Here is an 18,516-nt window from a genome sequence, read left to right as displayed (position 1 = left end):
AACCCAGATCAGAACGATGCACAAAGATCCAAGTACATACTGTATTTACATGTAATTCTATAAAATACCACTAAATTTTAGTGAAAGAAGCAGATCTGTGGTACTAGATTGGCCAGGGAGAGATCTTTATTGCCAGGAGGAAAGTACGTTTTCATGACCTTCATAGCATATCTGGCCTTGTGGTGAATGAAATACTCACATGGAGAAAACCATCAGTTCTTCTTTCTGCACATGTGCAGTTTACCAAATGCTGATCACACTTCAATGAAGCTGTTTTTAAATAAGGAATCACGATCTGCAGCTCAGAATATGAATGGGCAGGAGGCCTGAGAAGGCAGATTCTTTTCTTTTCCTAATCTATGAGGCTCTATAATGAGAATTAAGTTGGCCCTGAGCTCAGACACAGAACAGGCCTGAGGGAAAGGCTCACACAGTCCTTCCTTCTGCACAGAAGAGTGACCACCTAACACAGTACCCAGTTGCCCCTGAGGACCTTTATAGTTCAAAGTGACCTTCCTGTCCTTGTGTCTATTTTCTGGTATTTCCTCTTTCATGCAGAAGTTTACATGCCCTCTGCTGTAGACGACATCATCTTCCAGTTCTAATATGAACATTCTGGTTCCATCACAGTAGAGAAATGGGTTGCATTGTCTCTCTTCAAGACAAAAAGAAGGGAAAAGCCATGAGCACAATGTCCAAAGTTGTGTGTTCAGGTTGCAAGTGGAGGAAGAGCATTGCCATGCCAAGACAGCAGAAGGACAACTGAAGTGAAGGTTTCTGCAGAGGACACAAGGAAGCTTAGGGATTCCCAGTGGAAATAATCCTTCCCATGTGTAGAACCCTGGTTTGAAGGGTTTGAAGGCCAGTTCCTCTTGTCCAATGTGAAATGAGCCTGTGACCATCCCCATTTCAGCCTTATTACTAATTGCACAGGCAAACATGAGTGTTCGACAGTTTTAAAAAATGCAAAAAAAAAAAAAAAAAAAAAGACAAATATGATCAAACAGACAACTCACCTCCAGAGAAATGAGTCTCTAAGTTCCTTTTTCCTTCTGGCCCCATGACCTCTGTTCAAGCAGAGTTCAGAATGCATGTTCCCTATAGTCTCAGAGAAGTAGAAAATATTGCATCCACAGAAAGTAACAAAATTTAGGAAGTTAATAAGAAAATTCAGAAATTAGGAAAAACAGTTTGAAATTCTCTTAAAATGTGTAAGTCTCAAAAAAATGTAAGACAGAATCTAAAAAATATTTCAAAACCACATACAATTAAAAAAAATAAACCATAAGAAAAGTGGTGGCCGGGCGCGGTGGCTCACGCCTGTAATCCCAGCACTTTGGGAGGCCGAGGCGGGCGGATCACGAGGTCAGGAGATCGAGACCATCCTGGCTAACACGGTGAAACCCCGTCTCTACTAAAAATACAAAAAAAAATTAGCCGGGCGTGGTAGCGGGCGCCTGTAGTCCCAGCTACTCGGGAGGCTGAGGCAGGAGAATGGCGTGAACCCGGGAGGCGGAGCTTGCAGTGAGCCGAGATCGCGCCACTGCACTCCAGCCTGGGCGACAGAGCGAGACTCCGTCTCAAAAAAAAAAAAAAAAAAAGAAAAAAAAAAAAAGAAAAGTGGTTAGCTCTCTGGGAGATTAGTCCCATATTTGCAGTAGTGAAATAGCATTTGACATGTAAAAACCCAGGGAGGCAGTTATGAAAGCCCTTGGAATGACAGCTCAATCCCAGGCCTAGAGAGAGATTGGTTGGGTGGGAACAGGAAAAAGGAAGGCATCCAGCAGTGACTTTTCAGATGGGAGGTTAGAAATGAGGGAAGATATTAAGGATGTGATAAAAGGAGACAATTTAATTTTGAATAGAAAGAAAGAAGAAAAGGCAACAGAAACTCCAAGAAAATAGAAAGCTAAAGAAAAAATATTATATACCCATAGAATACCAAGACATGTATGGGAATTCACAGTACTAATATACTTCCTACAAGAGGAAAGTCACAAGATTCTATTTTATTGGATCAACAAGATGTATATCTAAATATTTATACTCTACAGTTACTTACAGCTTCAATGATAACTAAGAAAGAAACTAAAATCATCATATTCCTACCATTGGCTGAGGGTGGAGGAAAAGTGGGAGTCTAAGAAACTCAGTCTTCCTCTGTTGTACCTGGTTGTTAACAGGTAGTTCAGGGGACTAGGGTGAGGTGCACATGGTGGCAGCTCCTTTTGTGTAACTCTTGCCTCACCTCTGTATTTTTCAGTCATGTGTGTATATTTTTATTTTCAAAATAAAATATATGAGAAATAATATATGGTGTCAGAGACTCTAGGAAGAGTCTCTGTTCCAGCTGTCCTGGTTCCAAGTCTAATGAAGCATCACAGATTCCAGCAGAAAATCCTGGCTCTACCCACACTTCCACTCCCTCAAACGAGACCCAAGTAATCACCAGATACAGCTGAAAAACTCAAGATCTGTCCAAAGCAGATCCACATGTAGACATCACCAAGGGTATCAATAGACACAACCACAGAGGTGTCTGCAGTGTGCATCATGAAGTCCAGCCCCTAACTTTAGACCAACTTCCCAGTCTGGAAGGAAATTTCCTTAGAGGATGCCACTGGTAGTGGCATCAGCCACTACTCAGGTGCAGCCATAGAGTGGTGCAGCATGTTACTGTAAGCAGCCAGAGGGCAGAGGAAAGGAGCAAGAAAGATGAGAGGGAGGGTGGCAACATCATGGGTGGGCCCCTACTGGTACATCTCACTACCCTGCAGTGGCCTGGGGGACACAAAGAACCCCATATTTTGGTGGGCAGAGGCTCTTTCAGGCCAGAGCAATAGGACTTGGAAAGAAACTGAAGCCAAGCTGAGGAACACGGTTTCCTGTTTCAATTTGGCCACTCGTGGCTGTGGGTCCCAGGATATCACAAATTGCAGTGCCTTTCCCATTTTCTCTATGGCTGCAAACACTTGGGTCAGGCTCTGATTGACCTGGCACCCTTGAGGCACTTAATAAAGCCTATTACTTGAAACAGATAATACGTTAATACTTTATTTACTATGACTTTCAATGAAGTATTGTTCTCCAGTGTTGGAAATAGGAAAACGATTAACAAGAGCTTGATAATTATGTGAATAAATGATGGTTGATCCTAAAGAACAATTAGGAAGCACTTGATAATAAACAGTTGGTATTTCATGTATGCTCACTGTGTCTCAATGGTACTCTTAGGCTTTTGATAACCGCCCCCACTTGATCTTTGCAACAATCTCCGTGGCAGGTCCTGGCACCATCCCTATTTTAGAGGCGAGAAGTCACATGAACCAGCCAAGGGTCACACACCTGGGCAGTGCAGGATCTAAATATAAGCAGGCAAAAGAGGTGCCAAGAAAGATGATAATATCCTAATGGTATGTGGAAAGGAGGAGAATAAGTACACACGGTGTGAAGGCCAGACAAGACATAGGCCAGCCCCAAATGTAGAACAGATCCACAGATGGCCAGCCTGTACTTTTCTTATCTTAAAGGATCCTCCTCATCAAAGGAAGATCACAGAGTGCAGGGCGTGTGCTCAAAAAAGTACTGACATGTAGCAGAAACATGAGAAAAGAGAAACAAACAAAATACTAAAAATAAACACACCAGAATTACAGCTGGGTTTGTCTTTAGGTGACAGGCCTGCAAGTGTCTTTTTCTAAGTCTGTTTTCTCCATTCTCCAAAATAGACATAAATTCAGGTGATGAGTCACGCTGCAGGAGTAAGCGTAGGGTCAGAGGAAAATGCTCCCCAAACCTGGCCCCTGACCTGGGCTCCTGGCTGGTGGCTTCCCCTTCCCTGGGGTCTGTCCTTATCCCAGAGACAGAGCCCTGTCATCTCGACACCCATTCCATGCCCTAGTCACCCATAAAGAGTAGAGGGGAACTGAACAGGCGAAATGGTCTCGTGGCCCATGGGATGACAGTACGTGGCAGTCAGTGCCATTCAAATTGTCTTGTCTCCAGGAAAGTCCAAGTCCAAGTCCTTGAGTGTTGTCTTGGGACTGTGGAGGCCCATTTTATTCATGTCCCTCTAAAGAGATCAGACGGATGAAGAAGTTTTGTGGCCCAGCCTTCTTCCCAGCAGGTAAAGCAGGCCTGCTGGCTGGAAAATGCTGTCACCACAGGGCCGCCCCAATATTCTTTGTTTATCTCTTATCCTGTCTTTGGTCCAGGATAAGACCAAACCAAATACCCATAATTACTAACTGTGGAAAAGAGAATTTCTGGGGTGCCAATTGAGTTGGTCTCCCCTGTGTGAGAAACCCATGGGGAGCCATGGGCAGCCTCTGAGTAGAAAAGTCTCCTTATTGCCTTCACGTATTTATGCCCTGAGTGCATAACTGCTCAGCAGTATTCCATGGGTTGCTCAGGGAGACAACACTCCCTTGAAGCAATGGAGTATAATCAAACATCTTGGCTCCTCCTGAAACCAGCTCCCACCCGTTTCAGTCCCAATAAGTTACAGATCTTAACTAGGTTAGACACACACCTTTGCTCAAGGAAATTCACAGAAACCGCCAGTGCCAAACATCTTATTGAATGGCTCAGGAGTTCTCCTTCACTGATTAATCCTTTTCCTCATCCCTTCCTCCCCCTCCCAGCTGCCCTGAGAACAAAGAGCATGTAAACCAATAAATTGGGTGAAGCCCAAGAGCAATGGGCCATGAGCAATCCTTCAATGCTCTGGTCCCCTGGATGCACCTTTTAAATGTTTATTCTCTCTCTTTCTAATTCCTTTGTCTCCTCCAGACTCAGGGTACCCACTGGGTGGTGTGCAACTGGTCCTCAACACTAACCTGGGACATTCCAAATATTGATGCTTGTATTGTCTCTCGAATCAACTCAACAAGCCCTCCTCTGATGACACAATAGCCTTTTCTCTAACCAAAGAACTGACCCTACCATACAGTGACCTTGAAATGCAGACAGGCAGCCACAACCCTGCTTGGGTCTGTCCTGTGCCTCAGATCTCTGGTTTCAATGATCTCACAGCCAGCTGATTGAAAGGGACAGGGAAGTGTGTGGAGGAAGCACTCTCCACACCACTGCACTCCAGCCTGGGTGACAGAATAAGTCTCCATCACAAAAAAGAAAAAAAAAAAATTACCTTTAAAAATGCATCCTATTTTTTCCTGGAGGTGTTCCAAGATGGCCAAATAGGAACAGCTCTGGTCTGCAGCTCCCAGCATGATCAAGGCAGATCAGTGATTTTGGCATTTCCCACAGAGGTACCTGATTCATCCCTTTCGGACTGGTTGGACAGTAGGTGCAGCCCACAGAGGGTGAGCTGAAGTAGGGCTGGGCATCACCTCTACTGGGAAGTGCAAGGCATTGGTTGATTTCCCTTTCCTAGCCAAGGGAAGCCATGACAGACTACCTGGAAAAAATGGGGGTACTCCTGTGCAAATACTGCACTTTTCCCAAGGTCACGGCGTCTGGCAGAACAAGTCATTCTCTCCCATGCCTGGTTTGGTGGGTCCCATGCCCCCAGAGCCTTGCTCACTGCTAATGCAGCAGTTTGAATTCAACCCCAAAGGTGGCAGCCTGGCTGGTAAAGGGGTGTCCCCCGTTGCTAAGTCTTGAGTAGGTAAACAAAGCACCCAGGAAGCTAAAACTGGGCAAAGCCCACCACAGCTCAACAAGGCCTACTGCCTCTAGACTCCACCACTGTGGGCAGGGCATAGCTGAACAAAAGGCAGCAGACAACTTTGGCAGACTTAAACATCCCTGTCTGACAGCTCTGAAGAGAGTAGTGGTTATACTAGCATGCCATTTGAGCTCTGAGAATGGACAGACTCCCTCCTCACATGGGTCCCTGACCCTTGTGTAGCCTATCTGGGAGACACCTCCCAATAGGGGCTGACCTCATATAGGCAACTGCCCCTCTGGGACGAAGCTTCCAGAGGAAGGATGAGGCAGCAATATTTGCTGTTCTGCAATATTTACTCTTCTGCATCTGCATCCTCTGCTCATGACAACCAGACAGAGAGAACCTGGAGTGGAACTCCACCAAATTACAAAAGACCTGCAGCTGAGGGACCTCACTGTTAGAAGGAAAACTAACAAACAGAAAGTAATAGCTTCAACATCAAAAAAAAGTTCATTTACACCAAAACCCTATGTGTAGGTCAACAACATCAAAGACTCAAGGTAGATAAAAGCACAAAGGTGGGGAGAAACCAGAGTAGAAAAGCTGAAAATTCTGAAAATTGAGCACATCTACTCCTTCACATTATCACAACTCCTCACAATCAATGGAACAAAACTGGATAGAGAATGACTTTGATGAGTTGACAGAGGTAGGCTTCAGAAGGTCGGTGATAACAAATCTCTTTGAGCTAAAATCACATGTTCGAACCCATCACATGGAAGCTAAAAACCTCAAAAAGTGATTAAATGAATGGCTAACTAGAATAAACAGTGTAGAGAAGACCTTAAATGACCTGATGGAGCTGAAAACCATGGCACGAGAACTTCATGACACATGCATAAGCTTCAATAGACGATATGATCAAATGGAAGAAAGGGTGTCAGTGATTGAAGGTCGTATTAATAAAATAAAGTGAGAAGACAGGGTTAGAGAAAAAAAGAGTAAAAAGAAACAAACAAAGCCTCTGAGAAATGTGTGACTAAATGAAAAGACCAAATCTACATTTGACTGGAGTACCTGAAAGTGATGGAAAGAATGGAACCAAGTTGGAAAACATTCTTCGGGATATTATCCAGGATAACTTCCCCAACTTAGCAAGGCAGACCAACATTCAAATTCAGAAAATATAGATAACATCGCAAAGATACTCCTTGAGAAGAGCAACCGCAAGACACATAACTGTCAGGTTCACCAAGGTTGAAATGAAGAAAAAAGTGTTAACGGCAACCAAAGAGAAAGGTTGAATTACCCACAAAGCGAAGCCTATCAGACCAACAGTGGATCTCTTAGCAGAAACTGTACAAGTCAGAAGAGAGTGGGGCCAATATTCAACATTCTTAAAGAAAAGAATTTCAACCCAGAATTTCATATCCAGTCAAACTAATCTTTATAAGTGAAGGAGAAATAAAATCCTTTAGAGTTAAGCAAATGCTGAGAGATTTTGTCACCACCAGGCCTGCCTTTAAAGAGCTCCTGAAGGAAACACTATGCATGGAAAGAAACAACCAGTACCAGCCACTGCAAAAACATGAAAAATTGTAAAGACCTTCAATGCTATGAAGAGACTGCATCAATTAATGGGCAAATTATCCAGCGAACATCATAATGACAGAATCATATTCACACGTAACAATATTAACCTTAAATGTAAATGGGCTAAGTGCCCCAATTAAAGGACACAGACTGGCAAATTGGATAAAGAGTTGTGACCTGTCAGTGCTGTATTCAGGAGACCCATCTCTCATTCAAAGACTCACATAGGCTCAAAATAAAGGGATGGAAGAAGATCTATCAAGCAAATGGAAAGAAAAAAAAGCAGGGGTGCAATCCTAGTCTGTGATAAAACAGACTTTAAACCAATAAAGATCAAAAGAGAAAAAGAAGGCCATTACATATGGTAAAGGGATCAATTCAAGAAGAAGAGCTAAGTATTCTAAATATATATGCACCCAATACAGGAGCACCCAGATTCATAAAGCAAGTCCTTATAGACCTACAAAGAGACTTACACTACCACACAATAATAATGGGAGAATTTAACACTGCACTGTCAATATTAGACATATCAATGAGGCAGAAAGTTAACAGGGATATCCAGGACCTGAACTCAGCTCAGCAACAAACAGGCCTAATAGACATGTATGGAACTCTCCACACCAAATCAACTGCATTATGCATTATGAATCAATATGCATTCTTCTCAGCACCACATCACACTTATTCTAAAATTGACCACATAATTGGAAATAAAGCACTACTCAGCAAATGTAAAAGAGCAGAAATCACAACAAACTGTCTCGCAGACCACACTGCAATCAAATTACAACCCAGCAGTAAGAAACTCACTCAAAAGTAGACAACTACATGGAAACTGAACCACTTGCTCCTGAATGACTGCTGGATAAATAACAAAACCAAGGCAGAAAAACAGATGTTCTTTGAGGCCAATGAGAACAAAGACACAACATACCATAATCTCTGGATGCATTTAAAGCAGTGTGTAGAGGGATATTTATAGTACTAAAAGCCCACAAGAGAAAGCAGGAAAGATCTAAAATTGACACCCTAACATCACAATGAAAAGAAATAGAGAAGCAAGAGTAAACAAATCCAAAAGCTCGCAGAAGGCAAAAAATAACAAAGATCAGAACAGAACTGAAAGAGATAGAGACACAAAAAAACCTTTCAAAAAAAATCAATGATTCCAGGAACTGGTTTTTGTTTTTTTTTTTTAAAGATCAACAAAATTGATAGATCCCTAGCAAGACTAATAAGGAAGAAAAGAGAGAAGAATCAAGTAGAAGCAATAAAAATGATAAAGGGGATATCACCACCAGCCCCACAGACATACAAACTACCATCAGAGAATACCATAAACACCTCTATGCAAATAAACTAGCAAATATAGAATAAATGGATAAATTCCTGGACATGTACACCCTACAAAAGCTAAACCAGGAAGGATTTGGTTTTCTGAATAGACCAAAAACTGGCTCTGAAATTGAGATAATAATTAATAGCCTACCAATCAAAAAAAGTCCAGGACCAGAAGGATTCACAGCTGAATTCTACTGGAGGTACAAAGAGGAGCTGGTATCATTCCTTCTGAAATTATTCCAATCAATATAAAAAAGAAATAATCTTCCCTAACTCATTTTATAAGGCCACCATCATCCTGATACTAGGGCCTGGCAAAGACACAACAAAAAAAGATAATTTTAGACCAATAGCCCTGATGAACATCGAGGTGAAAATCCTGAGTACAATACTGGTAAACTGAATCAAGCAGCACATCAAAAAGCTTATCCACCACTATCACATCATCTTCATCGCTGAGATGCAAATGTGGTTCAACTTATGCAAGTCAATAAATTTAATCAATCACATAAACAGAAGCAATGACAAAAGCCACATGATTATCTCAATAGATACAAAATGTCCTCTGACAAAATTCAATAGTCCTTCATGTGAGAAACTCTCAATAAACTAGGCATTCATGGAATGTATCTCAAAATAATAAAAGCTACTTATGACAAACGCGCAGCCAGTATCATACTGAGTGGGCAAATACTGGAAGCATTCCCTTTGAAAACCAGCACAAAACAAGGATGCCCTCTCTCACCACTCTTATTCAACATAGTGTTGGAAGTTCTACCCAGGGCAATCAGGGAAGAGAAAGAAATAAAGAGTATTCAATTAGGAAATGAGGAAGTCAAATTGTCCCTGTTTTCTGATGACATGATTGTATATTGAGAAAACCCCCATTGTCTCAGCCCAAAATCTACTTAACCTGATAAGAAACTTCAGCAAAATCTCAGCATAGAAAATCAGTGTGCAAAAAATCACAAGCATTCCTATACACAAATAACAGAGAGCCAAATCATGAGTGAATTCCCATTCAGAATTGCTTCAAAGAGAATAAAATACCTAGGAATCCAACTTACAGGGGATGTGAGAGACCTCTTCAGGGACAACTAAAAAACACTGCTCAACAAATAAAAAAGGACGCAAACAAATGGGAGAATATTCTATGATCATGGATAGGAAGAATCAATATCTTGAAAATGGCCATAGTGCCCAAAGTAATTTATACACGCAATGCCATTCCGATCAAGCTACCAATGACTTTCTTCAGAGAATTGGAAAAAAACTACTTTAAAGTTTATATGGAACCAAAAAAGAGGCCGCATTGCCGATACAATCCTAAACAAAAACAACAAACCTGGAGGCATCATGCTACCTGACTTGAAACTATACTACAAGCCTATAGTAAACAAAACAGCCTGGTACTGGTACCAAAACAGATATATTGACCAATGGAACAGAAGACAAGCCTCAGAAATAACACCATGCATCTGCAATCATCTCATTTTTGACAAAACTGACAAAAAGAAGAAATGGGGAAAGGATTCCCTATTTAGCAAATGGTGCTGGGAAAAGTGGCTAGCCATTTGTAGAAAGCTGAAACTGGATCCCTTTCTTACATGTGGCATAAAAATTAATTCAAAATGGATTAAACACTTAAATATTAAACTTAAAACCATAAAAACCCTACAAGAAAACCTAGGCAATGCCATTCAGAACATAGGCTTGGGCAAGCACTTTATGACTAAAACACCAAAAGCAACGGCAATAAAAGTGAAAATAGACAAGCAGGATCTAATGAAACTGAAGAGCTTCTGCACAGTGAAAGAAACTACCATCAGAGTAAATAGGCAAACTACAGAATGGGAGAAAATTTTTGCAATCTACCCATCTGACAAAGAACTAATGTCCAGAATCAACAAAGAACACAAACAAATTTACATGAAAAAAAGTCGTCAAAAGGTGGGCAAAGGATAAGAACAGACACTTCTCAAAAGAAGACATCTATGCTGCCAACAGATGCAGGGAAAAATGTTCATCATCATTGGTCATCACAGAAATGCAAATGAAAACCAAAATGAGATACCATCTCATGCCACTTAGAATGGTGATCATTAAAAAGTCAGATGCTATAGTGGATGTGGAGAAATAGGAATGCTTTTACACTGTTGGTGGGAGTGTAAATTAGTTCAACCACTGTAGGAGACAGTGTGGTAATTCCTCAAGGATCTAAAACTAGAATTACCATTTGACCCAGCAAACCCATTACTGGATATATACCCAAAGGATTATAAATCATGCTACTGTAAAGACACATGCATACGTTTGTTTATTATGGCACTATTTACAATAGCAAAGAGTTGGAAACAACCCAAATGTCCATCAATGAGAGACTGGATTAAGAAAATGTGGCAAATATACACCATGGAATACTATGCAGCCATAAAAAAGGATGAGTTTGTGTCCTTTGCAGGGACATGGATGAGCTAGAAACCATCATTCTCAGCAAACTATCACAAGGACATAAAACCAAACACCACATGTTCGCACTCATAGGTGGGAATTGAACAATGAGATCAGCTGGACACAGAGCAAAGAAAATCACACACCAGGGCCTGTCAGGGAGTGGGGGGTAGGGATTTGGGGGGGTGGATAGCATTAGGAGAAATACCTACTGTAAATGATGAGTTGATGGGTACAGCAAACCAACATGGCACATGAATACGTATGTATCAAAACTGTACACTGTACACATGTACCCTAGAACTTTAAATATAATAAAAATTTTAAAATAAATAAATAAAAATGCATCCTATTATGTTCATTTCATGTGTACGACATATGCTATGGGATACATATTGATATTTCAAGGCTACTGTACTGGAACAAATTAACATATTTCTAATCTCACATAGTTACTGCTATAGTTTGGATATTTGCCTTTACAAACTTTATGCTGAAATTTGATCCCCAGTGTTGGAGGTGAGGTTGAGTGGGAGATGCTCGGGTCATGGGGGTGGATACTTTGTGAAAAGCTTGGTGTCATTCTTGTGATAAGGAGGGAGATCTTTTTTTTTTTTTTATTAGCTTTTGAGAACTCATTAAAAAAAAAAAAAGCCTGGCACCACCCTCCCTTCTGTTGCATATATGTGATTATAAATATTTTTCTTTCCGTGTCTGGTTTATTTCACTTAGCATAGTTTCCTCCAAGCTCCTCCATGGTTTGGCAAATGGCAAGATCTCATTCTTGTTTAGGGCTAAGTAATATTTCTTTGTACTGGACAATAAGGCTTTTTCCATATTTCATCTATTATTAATAATGCTGCGATGAACATGAGAGTGCAAATATCTCCATGAGTTAGGGATTTCCTTTGGTTATATGTCGAAAGGAAGAGTTGTTGAGACATAAGGTAGTTTTATTTTTAATTTTGCAGAAACCTCCATACCAATTTTTATAATTGCTACACATTACCAGCAACACTCTACATGAGTTTCATTTTCTGTACATCCTAGCCAACCTTTGTGATCTTTTGAGTTTTTAATAATAGCTTTCCTGATGTGAGTTATGTAACGTCTCAAAGTACCTTTGATTTAAATTTTTTCTGATGATTAATGATTTTGAATGTTTCAAATACCTGTTGCCCATTTTTATATGTTCCTTGGAGAAATGTCAATTCAGAGCTTTTGCTCAGCTTTTAATATGTTTATCTGTTTTGCTGCCGTTGAGTTGTACAATGTTGGGGAAAACAGTCGCACAACACCCGGCAGGTACTTTGAGTCTGGGGGAGACAAAGGAGTTACAAAGAGAGAGAATAAGCATTTAAAAGGCGGGTCCAGGGGGCCCGAGCATCGGAGGGTTGCTCACGGCCCACAGTTGTCAGGCTCCACCTAATTAAAGGGTTTACAAGCTCTTTGTTCTTAGGGTAGATGGGAGGGGGAGGAAGGAATGAGGAAAAGGATTAATCAGTGAAGGAGAACTCGTGAGTCATTGAATTCTTATGGCACTGGCGGTTTCTGTGAATTCCCTTGAGCAAAGGCAATTAGATCCTAAACTACTTAGGATCTCTAATTTATTAGGACTGAAACGGGTGGGAGCAGGTTTCATGAAAAGCCAAGAAGTTTGATTATACTCCACTGCTTCAAGGGAGTTTTATCTCCCTGAGCAACCAGTGGAATGCACTGTGCCGTTGTGCTCTCAGCAATAAAGACATGAAGGCAATAAGGAGATTTGCTCCTCAGAAGCCGCCCATGGCTCCCCATGGCTGTCTCACACGGGGGAGACAAAATCAACTGGCACCCCAGAAACTTTCTTTCCCACATACAAGTCCTTCATAAATTTTAGATCTTAACCCATCATCAGATACATAGCTTGAAAATACTTTCCCCAATATTTTGGCTAATGTATTTGGTCGATTGGTTCCTTTACTGTGCAAAAGTTTTTCATTTGATGTAGTCTTGCTCATTTGTTTTTGTTTATGTGGACTGAGTTTTTAATACAATATTCAAAATAATTATTACCAAGGCCATCACTCATGAGCTTTTTTCTATGTTCTCTTCTAGATGTTTTAGAGGTTGCAGTCTTACATTTAGGATTTTTCAACTCATCTTCAGTTGATTTTTGTGTATGATGTAAAATGTGAATCCAATTTTGTTCTTTTGCATGTGGAAATCTAGTTTTCCCAGCACTACTCATAGTAAAGATGATCTTCTTCTCATGTTATCATTTTGCTGCAGATTTCAAAAACTAATTGACTATATATGCTTAGATGTATTTCTCGATTCTCTGTTCTGTTCATTTGGCTATGTTTCTGTGTTCATGCCAATTTCAAATAAGGTGGTGTGGTTCTTCCTACTTCTTTTTTCTTTCTCAAGAATGTTTTCACAATTTATGGCTCTCTATATAGCTATACACGTTTTATATTTTGTTTTCTATTTCTGTGAAGAATGCTATTGAAATTTTGATTGGATAGCATTGAATCTGTGTATTGCTTTTGATGCTATAAATACTTTAACAATATTAATTCTCCCAATCCATAAGCATAGACAATCTTTCCAATTATTTTTGTCTTCTTAAATTGATTTTATCAATGTCTCATAGTTTTCAATGGAGAGATCTGTTACTTTCTGGTTACCTTTTTTTTAAGTATTTAATTTCTTTGATATGCTTATAAGTCAGACGAGTTTCTTGAATTCTTTTTCAGTTAGGTAATTATTTGTACAATGACATTACCAAATTTGTTCATTGGTTCTAACACTTGAATAGAATATTTGAGCTGTTTTTACATATAGGAGATTGTCATCTGCAAAGAGAGAATACTTTACTTATTGCTATAAAATTTGGCTGCCTTTTATTTTTTATGTTTTGTCATCGGATGTTTATGTTCCCTATTTGATTTGTTTCTGTTTTAATTCTTATTTTATTCATTGTGCTAACTTTGAATTTAATTGTTTTTCCTTCCAGTTTCTTAGATACAATGAGATGTTGCTTATTTGGTATCTTTTTTTTTTTAATGTGTGGATTTATTGCTGTAATCTTGCATCATAATGCTGCTTCACTGCACACTATAGGTTTAGGTGTGTTGTGTTTCCACTATTATTTATCTGAAGATATTTATGAATTTTTCTTTTTATATTTCGTTTCATCAATTCATTACTTAAGAGCAGTGTTTTAAAAATGTTCATATAGGCTGAGGGGCGGTGGCTCACGCCTGTAATCTCAGCACTTTGGGAGGCCGAGGCGGGCGGATCATGAGGTCAGGAGATCGAGACCATCGTGACTAACACGGTGAAAACCCGTCTCTACTAAAAATATGAAAACTTAGCTAGGCGTGGTGATGGGCACCTCCAGTGCCAGCTACTTAGGAGGCTGGGGGAGGAGAATGTCATGAACCTGGGAGGCGGAGCTTGCGGTGAGCCGAGATTGTGCCACTGTGCTGCATCCTGGGCAACAGAGCGAGACTCTGTCTCAAAAAAAAAAAAAAAAAGTTCAGTATTTGTGACTTTTTTTTCAAGATTTCTCCTCTTACTGATTTTTGGTTTGCTACCATGATGGTCTGAAAAAATATTAAATATGCTTTTAGCAATCTTACTTTGTTAAGACTTGTTTATGGCCTAGTATGTGGTCTATTTTAGAGAATCTTCCATGTGTGTTACAGCAAAATATATATTCGGCTGTACACTATGAAAAGTTCTGTATATGTCTGTTGGGTTCATTTAGTTAAAACTAGAATTCAAGTCTGGCATTTTCTTATTAAGTTTCTGTCGAGTTTATCTATTCCTTGTTGTAATTGAGGTACTGAAATTTCCTACAAGTATTTTATTGCCATTTTTTTCTTCATTTCTATTTATATTTGCTTTAAATATTTAGGTGCTCCAATGTTGAGTGCAGATGTATATATATAATTGTTATATCCTGTTGATGAATTGATTGCTTTATTATTAAATGATGACCTTCTTGGTCTTATGACAGGTTTTGAATTGAAATCTCTTTTATAGATAGGAGTATAGCCACTCCTAATTTTTTATTACCATTTGCATAGAAGTATCTTCTTCTATTCCTTCACTTTCAGCCTGTTTGTCCTTAAAGATTAGGTGGGTCTCATAGGTAACATGTAGTTGAATCCCATTTTTAAAATCCATTTGGTCACTCCACGTCTTTTAATTGCATAATTTAATTCATTTACATTCAAGATAATTATTGATAAGTTCTTACTACTGTTATCTTGTTAGTTGTTTCTGATTGAGTCATACATCATTTTTTCCTTTCTTCCTCCCATGAATGCTTTTAAATGTTTAGCATTTAAATATTTTCAGTAGTGATAAGCTTTGATTCATTTGTTTTTATCATTAGTGTTGCTGCTGTCGTTTTTGATGGTCATCAAAGGCTCAGAGAAAACATCTTATAGTTAATAATCAACTAGTTTAAGCTGACAACATTTGTCACATAAAAACTCTAGACATTTACCCTCTGTTCCAATTACGTTTTTGACGTCACAATTTATATCTTCTAATACTGTGTCTTCCTTAAAAACCTATTGTTGACAAGTCTTTTGCCAAATGATTTCAAGCTCCTCCATTTTTTGTTTATTTTCCCTTAGTGCTTTTAGAATTTTCTTTATTTCTCAACCTTTGAGAGTTTGATTCTTTTTTTTTTGTTTTTTGGGAGCACTTTTATTTTTCCTTACACAATGATATGTTGCTGAGGCCTAATGTTCTCACATAACAGTAGAAAACAAAAATTTGTTGTCATTTCTTTAAAGAATCAAGAATTTCATACAAAAAACCTCACATAAATTAAAAGGATGAATACATTTACAGGTGTAAATGCAAACTGCTTCCAACTCAAGGCAAGTGACAGCCTACGGTGTTCTGGCAAAAAACATCAGCTAAGAAAGGAAACTGTGTCCTGTGGCTTGGACTTTCCAGCCCTAACAGAGAGGCAGGGCAGACGCAACCGGTTCAGGAGCACTTGCCAGCCTCTAGAGAAATCCCAGCACAGTCAGCCCTGACACATTAATACCCTGCACAGATCAGAGACTGCTGGCCATGCACACTCACCAAGCCACAGACTTGTCTTCCACAAGCACGTTCTTACCTCAGTCACGAAGTGACCAAGCCACGTGCACTAAAGATTGAACTCAAAGATATGTACACAGTATTAAACGAATACCGAGGGGAACAGTTAACTTGAATACAAGGTCAAAATCAGCAACAAGTTCTACAATCCAGTGCTGATGTCAGCTATAAGCTTCAAGGACAATTTCTTTTCAAAGGCTTATTCCAGTTTCATGAGGCTAGCATGAGGTGTATGCATTTGCCAAGGGCAAATTTATGCTTCTGAATTAACCCATGCAGCAAATGCTACACATCTGCTCATTCCATTTAGAAGCATTTGTGGTGGATGATGTAGGGGCCTGACTCATCATACTCCTGCTTGCTAATCCACATCTGCTGGAAGGTGAACAGTGAGTTCAGGATGGAGCAACCGATCCACACTGAGAACTTGCGCTCTGGGGGTGCAATGATCTTAATCTTCATGGTGCTGGGCGCCAACACAGTGATCTCCTTCTGCATCCTGTCAGCAATGCCTGGGTACATGGTGGTGCCACCGGATAGTACCGTATTGGTGTATAGGTCTTTGCAGATGTCCACGTCACACTTCTTGATGGAGTTGATGGTGGTCTGGTGGATGCCGCAAGATTCCATGCACGGGAAGGAAGGCTGGAACAGCACCTCCGGACACCGGAACCACTCATTGCCAATGGTGGTGACCTGGCCATCGGGCAGTTCATAGCTCTTCTCCAGAGAAGAGGAGGATGCAGGGGTGGCCATCTCCTGCTTGAAGTCCAGGGAGACCTAGCACAGCTTCTCCTTGATATCGCGCATGATTTCCCGCTGGGCTGTGTGGGTGAAGCTGTAGCCTCTCTCCTTGAGGATCTTCTTGAGGTACTCGGTCAAGTCCCAGCCAGTCAGGTCCAGATGCAGGATGGCATGGGGAAGGGAGTAGCCCTCGTAGATGGGCACCGTGTGGGTGACCCTGTGTCCAGAGTCCATGACAATGCCAGTGGTGCGCCCAAAGGCATAGAGGGACAACACATCCCGGATGGCCACGTACGTGGCCGGGGTATTGAAGGTCTCAAACATAATCTGAGTCATCTTCTCTCTGTTGTCCTTGGGGTTCAGTGGGTCCTCGGTCAGCAGCACTGGCTGCTACTCCGGGGCCCCATGCAGCTCATTGTAGAAGTGGTGCCAGATCTTCTCCATGTTGTTCCAGTTGGTGATGATGCCATGCTTGATGGGGTACTTCAGCGCCAGAATGCTGCGCTTGCTCTGGGCTTCACTGCCCACGTAGGAGTCCTTCTGGCCCATGTCCACCATCACGCCCTGGTGTCAGGGGAACCCAACGGTGGAGGGAAGCATGGCTTGGGGAGCATCGTCCCCTGCAAAGCCAGCTTTGCACATGCAAGAGCCATTGTCAATGACGAGCGCAGCAATCTCTTCTTCTACTGCGATGGACAGAGGAGTGGGACAGAGGAGCGGCAGAAGAACAAGGTAGGCGAGCTGGCAGTGGCGACTGAGAGCCAGAGTTTGATTCTTGTTTGTTGAGGGGTAGTTTTATGGGGTATTAATCTTTTTTGTAGTTGCCGATTTTTCTGAACCTGTATATTTATCTCCCTCTCAAATTTTTGAAAGTTGTTATTATTCATTTGAATATGCTGTATATACCTTCCTTTTGCTGAACTCTTTCATGAATATTGCTAAATCTTAGATTTGCTTATTTAAGGTATTTTTGTATATCTGGTAAATGTTCTTTATTCTTTTTGATTGTTTTTCTGTTTTGTTCTTTGTGCATTTCTGAATAACCTATGTTAATTTTCTTTTCTTTTCTTTTTTTCTTTTACTTTTTTGTTTTGTTTTGTTTTGTTTTGTTTAGACAAAGTCTCTCTGTGTTGCCCAGGCTGGACTTCAATGGCACGACACTGACTCACTGCAACCTCTGCCTCCGAGGTTTGGGTGATTCTCCTCTCTTAGCCTCCTGAATAGCTGGGATTACAGGTGTGCACCACTATGTCCAGGTAATTTTTTGTACTCTTAGTAGAGACAGGGTTTCACCATGATGTCCAGACTGGTCTTAAACTGCCAAACTCAAGTGATCAACCCATCGCAGCCTCCCAAAGTGCTGTGATTACAGGCCTGAGCCTGCACACCTGGTCCTGATAACTCATTTTAGAGCTCACTGATTGTTTATTCTGTTTGATATATTCTTCTATTGAAAGCCTTCTGAATTTTTCACTTTAACCAGTATATTTCTCAGTTCCAGGACTTTTTTTTATTGTTAAATAATTTCAGTACATTTTTTAAAGTTTCTTTCAGAAGCGTATCAGTTCCTTTTCTGTGTTGTTTTAGAGATCTGAGTTTCCTGAAAACTGATATTTTGAATTTTTGATCCAATAATCACT

General features: G+C 40.5%; 1 pseudogene; it reads right to left on the bottom strand.

Moving 5' to 3' along the window:
* Positions 1-16,438: 16,438 nt before the first annotated feature.
* LOC749862 (actin, cytoplasmic 1-like) lies at positions 16,439-17,670 on the bottom strand (annotated as a pseudogene).
* Positions 17,671-18,516: the final 846 nt, after the last annotated feature.

Source organism: Pan troglodytes, chromosome Y, assembly GCF_028858775.2.
Source record: "Pan troglodytes isolate AG18354 chromosome Y, NHGRI_mPanTro3-v2.0_pri, whole genome shotgun sequence".
Classification (NCBI taxonomy): domain Eukaryota; kingdom Metazoa; phylum Chordata; class Mammalia; order Primates; family Hominidae; genus Pan; species Pan troglodytes.
Note: the sequence above shows the minus strand (reverse complement) of the source record. Positions and strands in the feature narration are given on the sequence as shown.